Source organism: Aphelocoma coerulescens, chromosome 12, assembly GCF_041296385.1.
Source record: "Aphelocoma coerulescens isolate FSJ_1873_10779 chromosome 12, UR_Acoe_1.0, whole genome shotgun sequence".
Taxonomy (NCBI): Eukaryota; Metazoa; Chordata; class Aves; order Passeriformes; family Corvidae; genus Aphelocoma; species Aphelocoma coerulescens.
This window is the reverse complement of record NC_091026.1, coordinates 15,122,870-15,142,197: the sequence shown is the minus strand read 5'-3', so window position 1 is coordinate 15,142,197 and position 19,328 is coordinate 15,122,870. Positions and strand designations below refer to the sequence as shown.

Here is a 19,328-nt window from a genome sequence, read left to right as displayed (position 1 = left end):
GTGATGTTCAGAGCAGCACAGTTCACAGAATTAACTGTCCCCCTTTAATGGAATGTGAGTGTGAAGCTGCTGAAAGCAGCTGAAGGACCAGGATAGCTGGGAAATCTGCAGCCTATTGGCTGCACGAACAGTGCTGAGAAACATCTGCCCTGCCAGTCCCTCAATTCTGCTGGTTTCGCTTCATTATTTAGAGCAGAACGAACACTTGAGTCCGGGTTTTTTTTCTTCCTCAGAGAGTGGCTGCAGTAACATTTTTCCTGGTGATTTGTACAGATAAGGTAGTGATTCCAAGTGTGTTTCATGATGCAAGAATTGCTTTTGGAGACTTTCAGATAATTAAGTGAAGAACACAAAATTGTCTTGTTATTTCATCAATCAGTGTAAAATGCTGCCTGTGATTAACATCTCCATTAAAAGTAATCTCTTGAACTGCTCAAAAAAAACGTTTCAAGTGTGACATATTGGTATATTAAAAATAAAGTACTGAGCCGTGCAGTGTAGTGCCACAGTCAGTTTGCAGGTTTGATGGTTACAATGTAGATCAGGCTGGGGATAGTGCTGAACACCAGAACTACTTTTTTCTCTAAAGAAGCAAGCATGTAGAAAATAGTATATTTTTCTGGTTATAACAACCCCTATATTTGTAGACTTTGTGCAGTGGAAACTAAAGCTGTTTGTCCGACTGAAACACAATGAATAATGAAACACATACAGCTGAGAGTAGCATGACATTCTATAATAATTTATTAAATATTTCCAATAAGCCATATACAGATGCATAACATCCATTAGAGGGCAGGAGCTTCAGGGTTTTTATTCCCAGACTGGGCACTTACCTTCTTTTTGCTTGGAATAAATCTTTTGAATTTTCCATTGTGTTATTGCCTCTAGGGGTCACTTTCTTTCCTGACACTACTGTTGTAAAGGCCACTCAGTGTCAGTCTGTAGAGTTAATTAAGGAACAAAGCTACCACAGAAGACGGGAATCAGGTACAAACAAGTGTTTATATGTTGTATATTTGAAGCACAGCACATTAAACTGTGCTGAAGTGTCATCAATCACACAATTTTGCACGTCCCCCAGAATGGCACTTGGAGGTCAGCCTGTATTGCTCCAGGAAAGCACTGACCTGACCAGGTTACAAATATAATCTGCTCAAAGTGAATCATGTGACAAGAAACATGGCCATGGTAGAAATGACAGAATAAAAAGAAAACTTTGTACTCAATTGCTCCAATTTCATCTTTGAGAACAATCAGCTATAGATTGTCTGCCAGTGTGCTCTCCTGCTCTTCTTCAAAGCAGCAGCTGCCCTGTGTTGATGTGCTCTGGTTGGAGGATGTGACTAGTCATTATTTCCTGGAGTTTGGGATGAGGAAACCCTTGGGGCCATTGCATCTTCCCATTAAGTACAAAGTACCATGCTCCTGACTGACTCCTCTGAAATCACCCATGTCCTAGGCTGGTTCTTCAACAGCTGAACAAGCTCTTCATGCCTATATTGGGGCATCCATAAGGACAAAATGCTGATAGTTTGGAAAATTTAGCACAGGATGACAAAATAAATGGTGGGTGTAGTTATTTTGAGCATCATGACAAGTTTATCTCATCTGAAGGCCTAGTTCAGAGCCTGATGGCACCAACAATGCAATGTCATGAATGTACTCCAACTTTGCTTGTTGGTTCATAATAATGTGCTGAATCTTCGCTGAATGAGCTGTGCCATCCCTTGGATTTGTTAATCTAATGCAGCATGATGTTTGTTTTACAAAGAAAATGCAGGTGAGGCTTTGTCTAACTGACTTTAATAATTGAATGTTGGAGGGAACATTTCTGGCTGGAGTGTCCCCCTGAGGTGTCAATGAGAGAAAACATAACATATTTCATACAAAAGGCTATAGTTACAAATAACCATGGAAATGGTATCATTTGAGCCTGCCAGATGGTGCTAACAGGCTCCCCCCATCTTGCATTATCACAGCCCCTGTGTGGTGGGAGGAAAGCAGGGGACCAGGCCACAGGACACCTGTGGGGTGTGAAGGAGCTCAGTTCTGTGAAGCAAAGGAAGTGCTCCATGGCATTGCTGTTCCTTCTGCATCCAGACTGTCGAATGGGCCATGCCCAGAGGATTAAGGCCATTTTTCCAGCAGCAGCAGAGAGAGGGGGTGTGATTACATCACTCAGGGATGTTCACTACTATCCAGGCTTGCAGGGATGGTTTATCCAAAACCCACGTATGGGAGCAAGTGCTGGAGGGGGAAAGAAAGCAATTTGAATGTCCTGAGCATTATTAGATGAGTAAAAGGGACTCCATTTCTCATTTGCCTGGTCCTGTTAATAAAGTGTATTATCAGATAACCTGAGGATCTCCTAACCCATTCACTGGAAAAAAGTTCTCATTAAATCTGCAATCAATTACAGAAGTGCCAAGGACGTTGAAAATTAATTTCACTGGGGGTTGACCTTCAAATTTTCTTCTTTGCCTTGAAGGAGAATGGATCAGGGAAGAGTAGGGTAATAACTCTATAGAAAAGAAACTATTACAAATTAATTAAGGTACAGCTCTCCTCAGGTATAGGATAGCTGACCAATTAAATGGGAAGAACACACACAGTCATGAAGCCATCAGGAGAGCTGAAGAATAGGAGGATACTTTAGAGGATGGACACCAAAGGTACATGGAGATGTCTTTGGGAAGGTATGTAATTCAGGAGAAGAGCCTAGATGGGATATGTTAGGGAACCACTCAGGTTTCAGGCAAGACAACAAGAGCAGGTACTGGTGAGGTAGCTTAATGTCACCAGTGGAGAGATGTGGTATGAAATGCCTACCAAGAGGAAGAGTTCTGTTGCTCACCCAAGCTCTTTTCTAAGCAGCAAATTTAGTGAAATTTAGTTATACTTGCTTGGTTTCCAGGTAAATTTTTGTGTTTGAGTATGGGAAAAAGAATAGTGTTGGTTCCAGGCTCTATTTGCTCCCCTGCTAGTCTTCCATGCACACATTTCCTCCTGCAAGTGAAGGCTTTGGGAGGCTTTCTCCTAACGTCCCATAGTCTTTGGGTTTCTCTATAATTTACAAGCTTGTCTTGTCTTAGGGGCTTGCACATCAGCCTTTGCAACATTAAGCCAATGACTCCAGCTCAGGTAGAAACATCCCACTGCATTGGTTCCAAACATTGTAAGAGGCTAACTCCAAAGTGCTTAAAAAGGGCAAATTTATAAATAGCTGGACCTGGGAAAGGTCTACAGGGACAGAAGGGAGAAAGGCATTTAAGGAAAGAGCTGTTAAAGTAAGATCTCAATTTCTCTGTTTAGAAGAAACCAAAATTTCAAGAGGGAATTGATTTTGAAATGTTTTGGAGTAGACTTTGTTTCTGATTAATCTGTTCCTTGATAGCTATGTCCAGAAAAAAAAAATTCTGTTTAAATCTTTTGAGTGATATTAGAAAATAAACATTTCAATTTGATTTGAAGGAATTAAACAATGTGGTCACACTTGAAGACACAATATTAAAGTGCTGACAGATATCCAGGTCCACTTTCCTCCATAATGAAAGCCCTACTTGAATAAAACCTGAAAGGTTGTTGCCAGATCTCTTCTTTCAGCCTTCTTTCATTACATTTGAGGTTCAGGTTTTGTATAAACCTTGGCAGAAACTTGAGAACCACAGTGAAATCCAGACTGTATTTAACAAATAGAAATGAGCATGGCTGGGCACTTGTGGCTGAGTGCATTTTGGAGTTTTATGACTCTTTGCAATGGAGACTTCAGTCACCAGTTGTGGTATTCTTTGAAAATTAGTTTGTCTCTCTTTTTGTCCCCGAAATTAGGATGTTTGCAATCTAAAATTCAAATATTTTTATTTCTGTTGCAATATTGTACCCAAAGCTTTCAACACAAATATTCTACTTCCTTCATATGGTTCTCACTCAAAAGTGGGAACTTTTTGCTATATTTACTTCAAAGCACTGGTTTTGAAGTAAAATCTTGGTTATTTTGTTACAGATGCTCATTCTAACAGCATGGTCAAGCTGATATGCTTTGTTCATGACCACACTTCATAAGGTCCCACAAAGAAATCTATGTCTTCTACTGTAGCTAGAATCTGTCACACTTTTTCTGCTGTATGGCTTTGTACCAAGATCTTATCAGCCAAAGCTGTGTTCTTCTATGGCTATTATCTTCCATGAAACCCCTGACTGAGGTTTATTGATCCCTGACTCCTGTTCCAACTCTGTCAGAAGCAGGGCCTCCATTTATTTGGAGTGCTCCCAGAACTTCCCAGGGGAAGAGGTGGGTCTGGGGAACTGTTCCTAAGCAGTTACAATGCTGTGTGTTAAATTAGCTGTGACATCCTAAGTTTTTGCAGTGAGTGAAAGGTATTTGCAATGCTTCTTTCTGCAAGTGTAGATTAGGTACCTCATACATGCTCTGTTCCTTGGGGAATGCAGATGACATGTCATCTTTGGAAGGCAAGGTAATAATCACTGAAGTCAGGTAGAAACTTGTTTTATCTGCTGAACACCCTGAAGAAGGGTGTCTCAATGACTTTGTTGCTGCTAAATACCCCAAGCACAAGAACCACAGGCAGAGTGCTTTGGCAGTGTAGGGAAAGCAGCTGAGAAGCAGACTAGCATTTTTCCGTGATCCAAAAAAAAAACTTCAGGCATTTGTGATCTGTCTGAGAGTACACAATTCTAAAAATATTGCTGGGATGGACTGGGGGTCCTTGCTGTGATACTGCACCAAATCACTGTGGGATATCTGCAGTACGTGATTATCTCTGTGTCACCTTTTATTAAGACTGCAGAGTCTCTACTCTTCTGAGATGAAATTTTCCCCTGGCTGTCTCAAAAGGCTTAAGCATGAAGCAGGCTGGGTTGAACACTTTATCCTGAAGTGAACTGTGCTCTTAGGAAACACCCTGTAATTGTACCCAGCCTGCGCTGGTTTTTGTCCTATTGCAGTGATGTGTGTCTATGTTTTAGTGTAACTGGGTGAGGGCTGTAAGATGTGTAAAAGTTGGTAACTGAACACTTATGGGGGGGGGATTGCAATTATTTAGCAGTTTTGGGAATCTGATTTGCTTGCTGACAGATATTCATTTGCTACATTTGAAAGAGAACTATTTCTGCTAGAAATTGTTGTGTTATATAGTTATTTTAATGCCTGCGCTTTCTTAGTACTTTTAGAGAGAAGGGACGTAATCTTTTCTTACTCTTCATTCATTAAAACCTTTCTTCTAATTGTGGAAGAGTGCTTGTATCATGAACAGGTTGGGGCTACTCCAATACAGTATCACCTTGACAGCTGAATATCTACAAGTCTACACATTTTCTGCAAATCCATCCACGGGAATCCTAATAAATGAGGCTGTGTCTAAAAACTCTTGATTCCTGACTGTAAAGGGAACAAACCCAACTGTCAGTCAATACACATAGAAAAGAAATATTGACAAAAGCAGGGCATTAAGCAGAAGCAAATTTCAGAATTTCAAAATTCAGAAATGTGGATGCTCGTGTGAGGGAAAGGGATTCCCAGCTCAATGAGGCTGATGGCATGTGGGGGGGATACATGCCTTGGAAAAAGAGCAGTGCAGACATCTGGAACCCAGAAATGGGATCCAAACTGTGGAAAGAACAGAGTATGAATGAGTTTTGACACCTCAATACTTGGGGTTATGGACTGGTGCTGGTAGGGAGCACCTGCAGGCATTTATGCAAGAAGCTGTTATGATGAGTAATTAAATAAAAACTCAGTGTTTATTCCTAACACATTTCAGTTAGACTTTATCTCATACTGTTATTTTGGAAATAACATAAACCATGCTTGAAGTTGTTCTAAACTTAAAGACACAAACCCCCAAAAATACTTGATGGCAGTGCATTATCTAAATTTACTCTTGTGTTGAGCATTTTAAATTTTTTTTTTTAGCTTTATTGCAGCTTCATTGCAGTTTTATTTTTAGTTCGTTCCTAGTGAGAATGAATAAATAGAAGGCCATATCCAAGATTTCTACATAGGTTATCTTAGACATAATTTTTTTCTTTGCTGCTTGTAATAACTCGTAAGTAATGCTGTAGGTACTGCAGAAAATAAATAGTGCATGTTTAATTTTAGAGGAATTATGTAAATATGGCAAAATAACCAGAAAGCAGCAGGGGAAAAAAGGTTGCTGGTTCAAATGTTGAAGGCAGGATAGGTGAGAGACTCCCTGAGCAGGGAGGCAAAGCCCAACAGCTCACCTAGAACAGGGTTTGTAGGGCATGACTTTAAACCATTTTTTGGACCTAGGCTGTCCAGGCAGAAGCTAGGCTGAGCCTAATTCTCTTCTCTGGGGGAATGCTTAGCTGCTGTAGGGCATCCTGCAGGCTGTTCTGGTAATCCTGCTTTCTGAGAGGAGCAAACATTTTGCAGACATGCCAAACTTAGCTATGTAGGTCTCCTTTCAGGAAAACGAAAACCCACAGTTACCACGTATTTAAATTCCCGATCTGAAACCTCAGATACCATTCAAATTTTTCCTTTCATTTTAATTTAGGCAATCTTCATGTTGCAAATAGAATCTATTAAATCTCTGCACAACAGGAGCATCTAAGATTGAAGTTTCTTCTGGTCTGTCCCAGCTGCAGAAAAAAAGCCAACCCATACTGGAAGGTTATTTTCGAAGCTCCTGTGAGTGAAGGAAATAATGCAAAGGGTTTGTGGAGTTCTTAGAGTCCAAAGTATTGGGAAGCTGGAGAGCCTCACTTGCTTTAAAATGGTCATCTTTCACTGCACAGACCTCCTGACGTGTGGAGTAGTATCAGCTTCAAATGTAGTGTCAGAATTCGTCAGGCTTTCTCTTTTTGTGTGCACTGCTTTTGTGTCACTCCTGTATCATATTTTTTCTTGGCACCCTATGGTTTTTATACTGCTGCAAATGCTTTGTGGATGTCTATTCTCAGTGCTTCTTTTGACTTTTTTTTTTAACTTACGTCTGCATGGCAAAGCTCTGTTTTTGAGGTTAAACCGATTCTACTGGTCACTTCATGGGAATTCATGAAAAAGAGTCTGTTGTAAGTCAAACAACGAATTTGTTCTCTGATGCTATGATTATGTTCCTGTTCAAAAACTTTTGCAACTTTCTTGATGACACTGGTCTGAATTTTCTTTACAGATGACTCAGGGCTTTGCTGTAAAACTATTACAGATCTAATTGGATAATTTACAGACTGTTCTTCTGGAATAAACTGGAGTCACTTGGCCTTTGGGGGTTTATGCTGGGAAAATGATTTACGTATTTGTTTGTAGGGCTTCAGATTAGAGGCAGTGCTGAACTTTGGTAGATGTGGAAATAGTTTTTTGAATGTTTTACTATGTGTTTCAATACTGCAGTGGGAAGCTACTCACAGCTTCTGTAAGAAATGAAAGAAAAAGGTTTTTCCATAATGGGATTCATTGCCTTTTATAAACTCATGTGCTGAAAATTTCTCTCTCTGCAGTGGAGCAGGGGCACAGATTGCCATTTTGCAGTAAAAGACTTGCATTTAGATGGCTGAAGGTAGGGGGATTCCTCTCTGCCCCTGCTGCTTCTGGGTGGAAGAAGGATTTCAATTGCAAAGGAAGAATGATGCTCAACAGGATGAAGAAGGGTAGCATTAGGGCCTAGAGTATATTCTGGACTGATTATTGAAAGCCACAGGGATAAAATTCTGGTGATTTTAATAAGGCAATGTTCTCCTTTTAAGACTGGCTAACTTAAGCTGAACCTAAGAAGGTCATCTTCCAGCAAGATAATGTCTGTGAAAGGGAAATGGTGCCCTGAAGTGGAGGGAAAAGATCATTACCTTGAATAAATAAGCAATACGTAGGACTAGGAGTGCCCTACAACTGACTACAGACTTTTCATGTGTGCAGCAGACAGTAGAAGCTGAGCCAAAGTTTGCTCAGGGCAGGCACACATTTGAGAGGTAAGCCAGGATTTAACAATGATGAAGATTGAACACCAGTGCCTCTCACTTTCTTCTGTCACAGCATGATGAAGTCTACACATAATCTGCTCTTTCTGTGATTTAAAACCAGCTTCCTCCAACTCTCCTCCCTCCTCTCTGCTGTCAGCGATAGCATTTTCCAGATCCCTTCCCAGGACTTAACTCACATTCTGAGCCTGAGCAGTCCTGGCTCTTGGGCCTTGGATGGAGATGTTGTACAGTAGTCTGTTTTATTTACAGGAATGTGTCTGTAATGAGGAATGCCCTCTAGAATTTCCCTCAAAGAATAGTCTGGCTGTTGATGCTTCCTGTTCTCTGGGAGACCCATGGACAGGGCATACGGATTTTTCACTGCCTTGAGTGAAAAATATTCCTGTGAATGTAAATTTCTTCTGAAGTTATTAGGTATATTGGGATCTGTGGTCATTTTGTTTGGAGTGCTGCTCTGCTCTTTGTCCTCTGGAAGAGGGAGTTGTGATTCATAGTGGTTCTTTGTGAGAAATGGTAATGTGTAATTTATAATGGTACTCAGCACACAACAATTATTTCCCAAATGCTCATTTAAGAAAAAAACCCTAGAAGTGCAGGGAGATGCTCATGCTGCCTGATAGGTTCAAGACAGTCTTCATTGTGCCCAAAATAATCTGTGGGTACTGGTGGGAAGGTCTGAAAGAGAGACATAGCTTTCTACTGCAAAATTTGACAGAGGCACCCTATAAGCAGCCCAAAAATCCTTAGGAAAAGCTACAACCCTTTATGCACCCTCCTGAAAGGGCTGGGCAGGCTGTTGGCCTTCCCCCTACCTTGCCCTCCCTAACTGTGGGGAGTGCCTGTGAAATTCAAACCTGGATTCACAGCACCTGTGCCCTGAGCAGTGGGTTTGATCCAGCCTTTGCCTGTGGAAGCTGCAGCTCTTGCTCAGGTCAGACAAAAACAGTGGAGGAGCTGGCCCATAACACTTGAGCAGTCTGAATGCGTTATGTACTGTGACTTCAGAATGCATGCCCTTCTGCATTTGGATAAAACCAGGTGTCTTCTTAGGTCCGTGATAGCTTTGCATCTGACTGCCAGATCAAATGCTTTGGGAGCCTCTGGACACTGCTTGGGTGTGGGAAGAGCTGTTGCACACTGTCATTTTGGTGTTGATCAGTAATTTCCTTCATCTTGCATTTCGGATAAGATCTCTTTCTCTTTTCACTTAATCCCCTTCCCTTGGTGTGTGAGCTAGTGTCAGAATAAAAATGTATAGGTGCCCTTTAATCTGTCTCTTTTCTGAAAGCTCAATTGGTGCTAACACCTTGTCTGAGAGAAACAGACCCCTCGGGGTGAATAAATACTTTTTTAATAAAGGGAAAAAATACTTCACTCTCCCTGATGCCAAAGGGCTGTGCTTGCAACAGCAGCAGGCAGTCCCCGCCTGATTCTCTGCCAGCACCTCCTTAGCCCAGGGTTTCCTAGAGGGGAGCTTTTGGCTTCAGTGATGTATTACTTGCAAAAATAAGGAATTGTGGCCTTTACTGACTAAGCATAGCAAGTTTCTCTTGTTAAGAATATTTCATTAAAACTTCATTCCCATGTGCTGCAAACTGCTCTTGTCGGAGCAGTGTCCAGATGTGTATTTAAAGTTGTCTGTATCTATTGGTTTTGATAACCTCCTCTGGCAACTTATCCTCTGTGCTGAACACTCTATTCATTATCATGAGAAGTTCTGCTTGAGTGCCTGGGTCTCTCCTGGTGTGGTTTTTACTCTGTTTTGGTCTGTTTTTTTTTTTAGTGAGACGCTCAATAAACTCAAATTTATTCCATGTTGGCGAAGGCTTTAGAGTTACTGTTCTCTGGTTGGAGACCAAACAAGTTAAAACAAACCCCAGTCATTTTGCCTTATCTCGCTGATGAAACTGTCTGCAGGAGGTGAATTCATCCTCTTGTTTCTGCTGGTTTAGCTGTTTGTTGTTCCCCCTGCCTTTTCCATTCAATGCATCCCAGCCTCCCAGCACAGCACAGCTCTTCTTTCCCATGCTTTGATTGAAACTTCCTCCCATTTCAGCTGTGCTTTACCAAGAGTACTTTGTCCCGGGCAGTAAAGGAAAGATGCAGCTCCTCGATGCTGCCTTGTGAAACCCATGCTGGGAATTCTTGTTCCCATACAATACCAGCCTTCCCAAGGAAGGCAGTGGGAATGGCAGGCACATGTCATCTGTGCCCTGGCAGGCAATGGCATTACTAGGGCTGGGATGATGTCCTTTGTTTGTGCACCCTCTGGACCTATTTGCATTCATGCATATGCTGGGAAATTGTAAGGACTTCATGAGAGCTATAACTAATAACATTTCTCAGGAGGAGGTTCCAGGGAGGTCAATGTTCTTTCCGATTTGGGAGGTTTGCATTTTGTCTTTTTGCTTGCAAATACTTTACATCAGTCTTGCATTTTTGGTTTTTGTTCTGTTAAGAAGGCATATTTTGAATTCTCAGCAGGATTTTTCTTTATGGTACTCAAGAGTCACAGCCACAGATAAAGTAAACTTTGAATCTTCAGTTTTTAAGTTATCAGTAATCTTTAGTATCTTATTTTCCTTTTCTCCCTAATGATGTATAAATCTATAAAAAGGGCTTTTCCTGATTTTTCACTTACAATCTTTCACCAGTGGTTGCTACTGCTTTTGGCCACTTGCATCATCCTGCATGTGAGACTCTTTTTTGCGAGGATATTGGTTTGCATGACCTGGATGCTGACATCCCTCTGGTATGGGAAGAGCTGGACTTAAAACCACAATCTGTCTCAGTAATGACACTCATCAGTTCCAGGGGAGTCCTTAAATTGGCAGCTTTGGCATCTTTGTCACCTCACATCTGTGGCTTGCAGCTGTGCCAAGGAGAACTAAGTTCAGCAAACCACATGCTTTACTTCATCCTTGTGTATCTGGAGAAGTAGTTTTTTGGATGTTCTTGTGTCCTACTCTGCTTCTCTGACTAAGTCTTCCTCTTGCAAATCTATTTATGATGCAAGTGATACCCTCTTGCATGTGTTCTTGAATATTTTTCCATCATTGATTTTCAGTTTTATCCAATGCCAGGCCTATTGCTGAAAATTCAATGCCTAGAGATGTAAAATAAGTGAATGTGGAGGTTTTAATAGGGACTTATAGCATAAATCCTTGAATTCACTTTGTTTTTTATCTTCTGTGGCAAGAAAAGGTGACATTATGTAGGAGTAGAATTAAGGGGTTACGGTTCTGGCTTGCTTGATGTATGGAAGATAAGAATTTCAGAGCTTCCCAGATTCCATTATTCTCCAGTCTATCATTTGTCATTTCAAATGGATCAGCATCCTGTCAATGATGCAGTTTTGCTCTATTATTGCAAGAACAGCATGAGTCAATATGAGTTCAAGCAGATAAGCAACACTTCAGTAATGTCAGCAGACAGAAACAGCAAGTGCTGCCTGTGTCAGTCCAAGGCTTGGCTGAAGACCTGCTCAGTGCTGCTCGTTCCAGCCTCTTGCTGTCCTGAAAACCAGACTGACCCTTTTCATGGGTACCTGAAGTGCTGCCAATGTCCAGAAATGACCAAAGTACTGATTTCTATCAAATTTTTGTCATCACCAGAAAAACTGTTTTGTTACCTATGGAAAGATTGCAAGTTAAAGAATGGACTACCCGTAGTTGTGGTCTTGCCTTTGTTATGTGAAGTAATTTTCTAGTTTCTTGTAGTTTTATTTACTTTATTTCCAACTGCAGTGGAATTAAAAGTGGGTTTAAAAAAAACCAAAACACTTTTGTTTTCTGATGATTACAGTATAACCATTGCATAATACTCTAAAATTTCCCCTGGAGTAAATGGTGCTGTTGCTGTGAGGCAAATGTCTTATACTCTGGAGTGAACCTTCAACTATCCAGCACAGGAGAGTCCCAGTAACCTCACAGAGCAGGGAAGAGGAAAACTGGGAAGATAAATCCTTGGGCTGCCCATGCTAATGGCCTCTATCTTCTGCATGCCTTGCAAAATGGGTAAAATGTGTGCATCCTTTTTTCTAAATGACAAAAGAATCTGACTCTTTCATCCTCTTTCTCTAATTACCTTACATCTTTACCTTGCTTGATTTCAGTCTTAATGCAGCAAAGCTTTTTAAGCCTGTTAAATAGTCTTCCTTAATCAGATCCTTGGGTTCTAATTCAAATACTCCCAGACACCTTCTTTTTCTGGTTTGGACAGTGTTTCCACATTTCCAGACAGAAGCAAAACATGGTAAAATTTTTGCCTACTTGGCGTGACTCATAGAAACCTCTTATCAGTGTTTGAAAGTATTTGGGCTGTTTTTCTGTAAGTAGTGGCAATAAGATTGGTCTGATATGTAGGTACAGTCAGGACAGGCCTTTCCATAGGGCTCAGGAGCTGCTGCTCACACTGCTGAGAGTGCACCAGGGTGAGCACTAGACATGCAGCTGTGTCCCACTGCCTATCCTCCCTGCTGGGGGGCTCCCCAGGGCTCTCCACATCCTACTGCCTGTGAACTGGCAGTGCCTTGCATATGCAGCCACCTCCCTTTCTTCCTCTTCCAAGGCAAAGGACTTGGAATTTGACTATGTGCTTTAGTTTTCATGGCACTTCAAAGCTACTGCAGGAAGTTGATTTGCTGTTTTACCACCCAAAGTTCGTTCCCACCATCCTCCTATGACTGTACCAGCAAATGGTAGCCCTTCTCCTGTTCTGCAGCACCTCCAATTTATATTTGGTGCCAGACTGGGTTCTGATAGACTTTGTGTGGTACAGTTAGTTCTCACTGCAGGCAAGTGACAAGCACATTTGGCCTGTTCTGCCCATGTGTATGACCCTCCCATGCCCCTGCCCTTCCTCATCATCTCTTTTCCTGGTCTCCTTCTCCAGCTAATTTGCTCCTAAGACTTGCACCCATCCACACACAAGAATCCCAGACAGGACGCACAGGTCTCCTGGTACTTCCAAACAGTTTCTGTATTGCCTCTGCCACTGAGCAACTTTCCTGCTATCTTCATCTCTGTCTTCTCTACTGTGGCAGCAGAGCAGAGATCCCATCTCTCTTTTCAAAGATGATTGTGGTTTTGACTGAGCCCTGCAGGCTTCTGCATAATACAGAATAATATTTGTTTTAATTAATTTAACTATTAGTATTCTCTTGATGTGATGCAGTCTACACTGAAATTTTTGTGTTTCTATTGCCAAACAACCTGGTGGTACTGAGGAGCAGCCCCATACCTGTTAAGAGGGGTAGTTCAGGCAATGTGGAAGAGCGTGTCATGATGTGCAGCATATTCCTTCTACGGTAAATCTGGATCATTTATATGCCTATAGAACCCCCTCTATGAGAGTCTGTGTGCTTTTAAAGGGAGCTTTATGATTCCGCTCAGGTTTTATAGAATTGTTGTCCATGTTCAAAATTTTATTGGTCATCTTCATTGTGACAGAAAATTGAGTTTCACTTTTATTGGTGTATAATGGTGGCTGGTATATGTCACACCACTCACAGTAAAAGGAAAAAAAAACAAAGTCTACTTTGAAGCAGGAGACTGCTGTATTTCATATTTCCACTGCCCCAAGGAAATAGCTTAACATTGCCTTACTGCTTTAGAAAGAAGAATGTTCTGGCTGGATTGGGGACTGAATTGGATTGTTGTATCCCTAGTTCACATAAAAGAAGCTAAACTGTAAGGAAGAGCTGCTTCTATGCTTGTCACAAATCTGTGGCAGAGCACCACAGGTTATGAAGTGCAGATGAATACTGACAAAGTCTCTCTCTAATAAAAAGTGTGGAACCAATTTCACCACCTCTTTGTCCATAGAATGGCCAGTGGGCATACAAGACAAAAGGCATCCTGAGATAATTGATACAGGTGAAAAGAGCACCCGGAGTGACAGTGGCATGGCAGTCATGCCCCACATCTGAGAGACACGGTACATACCCAGATTTGCAGGCTGAAGCTTCAGAGAGCAATTCTTATTTTTCCCCTCATGTTCATATTCCCTTGTTCACCTTGGGTCCTGTTTCAGCTTGTGCTGAAGTTGAGAGCAAAGTCCTGGCTGAAGGCCTCAGGGCAGGTTTCATCCTTTACCTTCCCAGCCATTGGCCTCTGGGGTTGAATGAAGGGGCTGGCTTTTTCCCACTAGTCTCCTCTTTTCTAGAATGCAGCAGGCACTCTGGAAGCCAGGCAGGCTTGGGTTTTCCATATGTTTATGGTATTTAACCTGTCAGCTCTGCATCTCAACTGGAAATTTGAGGTGTTACTGTGATATTATCATAATTATCACAGGTAAATGGGCAAAGGATTCTTGGCTCAGTAGAGGTTTCCTCTTGGGTTTGGCCACTGGCATCCCCTACACATGTTCTGTTGGCATAATCTTGTCTGAGCATATCACAAGTCTGCCCAGAGTTTACTTTTGGGATTCATAAAATTACTTTGTCAGGTTAATTGAAGGAGCTACACAAGTTCAGGTGTTAGGATGGAGCTGAGTGTTAATCCCCTTGGTGTGTTCTGAAAGCTCCTCTCAAAATCAATAAGTATGCAGTTATTTTCTCCTTTTAAATAAATATTGCCACAAAGGGCCCTGTCCTTTCAGGTGTAGACAGTGCTTCTTGGGCAGTTGTGTGAAGATATCTTTTGGAGGAGGACACAAAAGGACAAACAATACACTCAAAAAAACCACTTTTATAGAGCAATAACTGGAGCTTCTGGCTATTTAAAGGATGTGATCCAATAACATCCCTGAGCAAAAGACTTGCTTTTGGGAATTTTAACGCTTTAAAATCACCCCTCTCTGATGACCAGTATTTGTGACAAGAGTCAGTGTAAGATGGCCAGGACAGAGGATGTGTGATGTCTCTCTCCTTAGATGGAGACACCATGATGCAAGTGAGAGTGAACATGGAAATGCCAGAACTGACTGTTCTCTTGGATCCATCTCCCCGCAGTCAAGTGTTTGCACAGCCCTAGAAGAATCCAGGGTTGGACAAAGTGCTTTAAAGTTGATTCATTTGCTTTTTAAACAAAATCCTTTGGAGGTCTTGCTTCAGCTGCAAATCTATTGGGTGTCTCTTCTTCCACTCCCAGCTGTGGTATTTGGTGTGAGGTGCAGGACCAGACTCAGTCTCTAAGTGCTGCAATAATCTAACTTCCCAAAGCAAAGGTATTGATGATCAGACATCACTTTAAGCCTACTCTGCCTCCATGGCAGCAAATGAATGGGACTGTGGCTGGCAGATTGTCAAATTAAAACACTCTGACACCCAATATTTTATCAAGAAGGAAGGGATGAGATTGATCAGTCTGGGTAATCTGAATGCAGAGACTGTTTAACTGAGCAGTAGGAAAAAGAAGGCTTCCATGTTTCTGATAAGGTCTTAAAAGAGGCTTTGCAGATCCTGAGGAATCATTGATATCTGGCTGGAGAGAAGCTGAGAAAAATTAATTGCTGCTGTGTGAAGGGAGGCCCTTTCACTACCAGCAGTGTGCAGCATGCTGCCTCTGAGAAAGAGTGAGTGAAGAAGGAAACAAAGCATGTGGGTGAGATGCACAACAAATTAAACCTCTGGATAACCCCATGTCAGTAAATCACTTGCCTCAAACACCAGTACTTCATTCCTCAACATGCCGTGAAATCGTGTAAAAGCAGGGCTTCACATCCTGTGTATTTGAAGCTGAAGCTTTACTTAAATGCAGAAAATAGCAGATCTTGGGAAAACTCTGCAGGGTCATTCCATACCACAGGGTGTACCTGAAAGTGGTGTTGGAGTCAAAACATCCCATGGTTAAGGTGGAAGTGGGGAAATACCTTTGCTATGGTATTTGGGTACATGGTAATTTGGGCAGGTTATATTGAATCTCTACAGAAAGTCAAACCAAGCTCCATCCACAGGGGACCAGCCTCAGTTCTGTACATTTGTGGCAAGCTGGAACCTTTCTGTGCAATGTAAGGTCCCTTTCCAGACCCTCATACACAAAAAAATATGTCTAATTCTAAAAAAACTCCCATTAGTTACTAAATAACCAAGATAACTATTGCCATACAGTGGCTATGGGTAATACAGAATTCCCAATTAAATTATACATGTGCTGGAATTGGGCCAGAAAGAGCACTTTGGGCAATCTTTCCTCTGCCTCCCTGCGCTGTCCCCACTGCGCAGCCCCCCAGAGAGCCCAGGCCAGATGCAGCCCATGTGTTTGGATAGATTTGCTCCTTTGCACTTCCTTTGGTAGGCAGGGCAGAAGTAGAGAGGATCTCTGTGTGTGCATATGTGTATTTCCAGGCACATGAAGGAATTCAATGTCTTTATTAATGCTGTTTTATTAGAGGACTTAAAACACACTGACGAGCTCTTGAATGGGCTCAAAAATGCAAATTCTTCTGCCTCTTGCATCTTTTTGTGATAGTGGTTGCTCAGAAATCCTGTGATTAAGGCAGTAAAATGTGGCTTCCAGCTGAAGCTGAATTGTGGTGTAATACTGCTGCAGACTCCTGGGTGCTGCTGCATGGAAACGCAGTTCTAGGTAATTGCATGTGTTTTCCAAATGGTGTTAAATTTCAAATCCAGATGCAAATTCTGGTAATGCCCACTGTCCTTTAGGCATTAACAGAACCACCAGGTCCAGCCAACTGTGGCCACACATAAAAGAAAATCGTGCAAATAGCTGTGTTATGTATTGCTTCTTGTATGAAATGTTGACATTTGGATGTGTTTATGATGCACGGATGCTGGTAGGAAGGAAAAGGGGTGAAGTGGGTGGGTGGGCACAGTGTTGGACAGCTGCCCCTGCACAACTGACTGCACTCAAGTGTGACCCATTGTAGGCAAGAGGAGTTGAGCAGAGGGATATCCCCACTGTGAATTCAAGGAAACTGTGCTTTGGATTTGCTTTATTTCAGAATGAAAGTTTGGTTGTAAACTGGATAAAGTCCACTTTGTGTTTTACCAGTAGCATCCCTGAATCTGCAGGGACAAGGCAAATGGGGGAAAAACAAGCATACAGAGGGCTTTCTCTTAACAGAGGTTGTAGATCAGCAGTAAACAAGTGCAAACTGTTTTGGAGGGTCTGCTTTTGTGCACCAGAGGCAAGCTCTCATCCCTGGATGTCCCTGCGAAGCTGAATGCTGAGAGCTCAGAGCTGCTTCTCTGGAGGGTCCTTGAGCAGCCTTCCACCAGGAGTAGCTGGTTGGGGCTATGCCTGGAGAGCTCTGAGTCTCCTGACCTTCAGCTCAGCTCTAGGGTTTAATCTCCTCTCTACTGTGGAAGAAGCTTTGTCTGGTTTGTTTTACTCAGCACAGAAATGTGCACATCTCTTTCTTCCAGCCTGAGACTGTTCTCATCTTTAAGTCTTGCTGAACAAATGAGCTATTGTTCACTAGTTCTGAGAGCTGTTTGTTAGTTAAGAAAAATAAAAAATCTCCTTTTTCTCTTGTAGCAGAGAAAGTTAATTGTAGTAACAACTGGGTTTACACTATCTTGTTTAAAAAAAATTCTAATAAATGTTTAACACTTTAACAAAGTTCAATACACGCTCCAGCGGCATTGCATCTGTTTCCTATGCTCTTTTTTTAAGCTTGGCATACAAAGTACCATTTAAAGACCATGGTGAAAAGGGCAAGCATTCGATTTAATGCCTTTGAAATAATTCTGGAATTAAATCCTGGGCAATGTATCTCAGTCGAGCAGTATTGCATGTAGCCACATGCAGCTAATGAGCCATCAAAAGCAAGGCTTTAAATCCCTTTATTTCTGCTGTCATAACACAAATCATGAACCTTGATTCTAAATCAAACACAGGTAAAAGAAAAAAAGGGAAAAATAAAATGAGGAAAAAGGAGGGAGTAGTTTCGTGGCTAATTGGAAAGAAATTTGAAACAGTGGGGGCTTCTTTCAACACTATTAATCACCTCTGCTGGAACATCCTTCACAAACCAAGCTTTTCTTGTCCCTGTTGCTATTTTCCCTCTTTAACACGGTACAAAATGTACATAATCATTGTTGTTCTTGAAAGCCATTTCTCTCATGCTGTGGTGGAAGGGCTCAGAGTACAGGCCTGTCACAGATCCCTTTGGGCTTGGTGAGGGCTACAGGTTTCCTGCCTTCACCTGGTGCCCTGAACTCACCAGTAAGGACATGGCTGCTCCTGCCTCGTGGCCTGTGGGGGAAAGATGCTGATGTTTTTTACACAGTCCAGCACAGCACAGCTGAGACACCAACGAGGTAATGCAGTGAATGTAAGAATCTGGAATGGGAGGTGGGGGGAAGAGGATATTTGTGTACAGAGTCAAGACCTGGGTTCTGCCAGCACTTCTCCTACCTTGTTTTCCCCTTGGCAAGGTAAACATATGCAGCAGCTTTAGATCCATGCTGGTTGCCTCCAGGCAGCTTAATGGCCAGTGTAAAATGAGTGATGGATGTTAGCCAGCTCCATAACCATGAGCATTCACCTTGCTAAAATCCTTGAGATACTTGGAAGGAGGAGAAGTCTCTGCTGAGGGCTGTCCAGGGCTCCTGCTGCCCTCGAGCAGAGGATCAGCACTGGCAATGTATGGATAGCACCAGTGACCTTGGCCACCTTGATTTTCACAGGGACTATAGGGACATCAAAGTATTCCCACCCTGTTTTCCACTTGGTTAAGCTACTTGCTGGCAAAACAGCTGGATGGGTACTCAGTGTGTATAATTACTACTATTACTACTAGTAGTAGTATTTTAAAGGAGAGAAGTCACTGCACCTAAGCAGGCTAGTAGCTGTGAAGTGAGGGGCTGTGTACTCCACATATGCCATTCCCAGTGTCCTTTCTTAGCTGGTTTATGTTTTGAACAGCTTCATGGGGAGGGGTTTTAATGACTCATGTCAGAGATCCTTTAATTGCATGATGCTGATGGAAGCTGGAAAATGAGCAGCTGTAACAAGCACCATTGTGTTGGGTGAAAGGGGTTTGAAGGATTACAGACAGTGCTTGCCTTAAAACGCCCAAAGTAAAAAATGGGGGAGCAGGGAAAGGTTGTTACTGCTGGTACAGCTGCATCAGTGGGGCACAGAGGAATTAACCTCTGCTGAGATGTCATGCAGGGGATCAGTCCTGGAGTTGTGTTGGAATGTTGTGGCTCAGCATCCCCACACTGCTCCCACATGCACAAAGCCACGTGCACATGTGGATCACAGTCACATGTGGAAAGGTGCTCCTTTGCAGTATTCTCAAGTGGTGAGTGAAGAAGCCTGAGTAGGAATTTGTAACTACAATAATCCTTTCAAAAATAACTCATAATCTAGTAAGCAATAATGAAAAATACTTAGGAGAGTGGAGGAGAGATCTGTATAAGTCCTTCAGGCTGCTGTGTTAACCAGGGTATT

General features: G+C 42.2%; 1 long non-coding RNA gene across 2 annotated transcripts in view; it reads left to right on the top strand.

The window, feature by feature from the left end:
- LOC138117623 (uncharacterized) overlaps positions 1-19,328 on the top strand; it is a 74,213-nt gene that overhangs the window by 13,395 nt on the left and 41,490 nt on the right. The window lies entirely within an intron of this gene.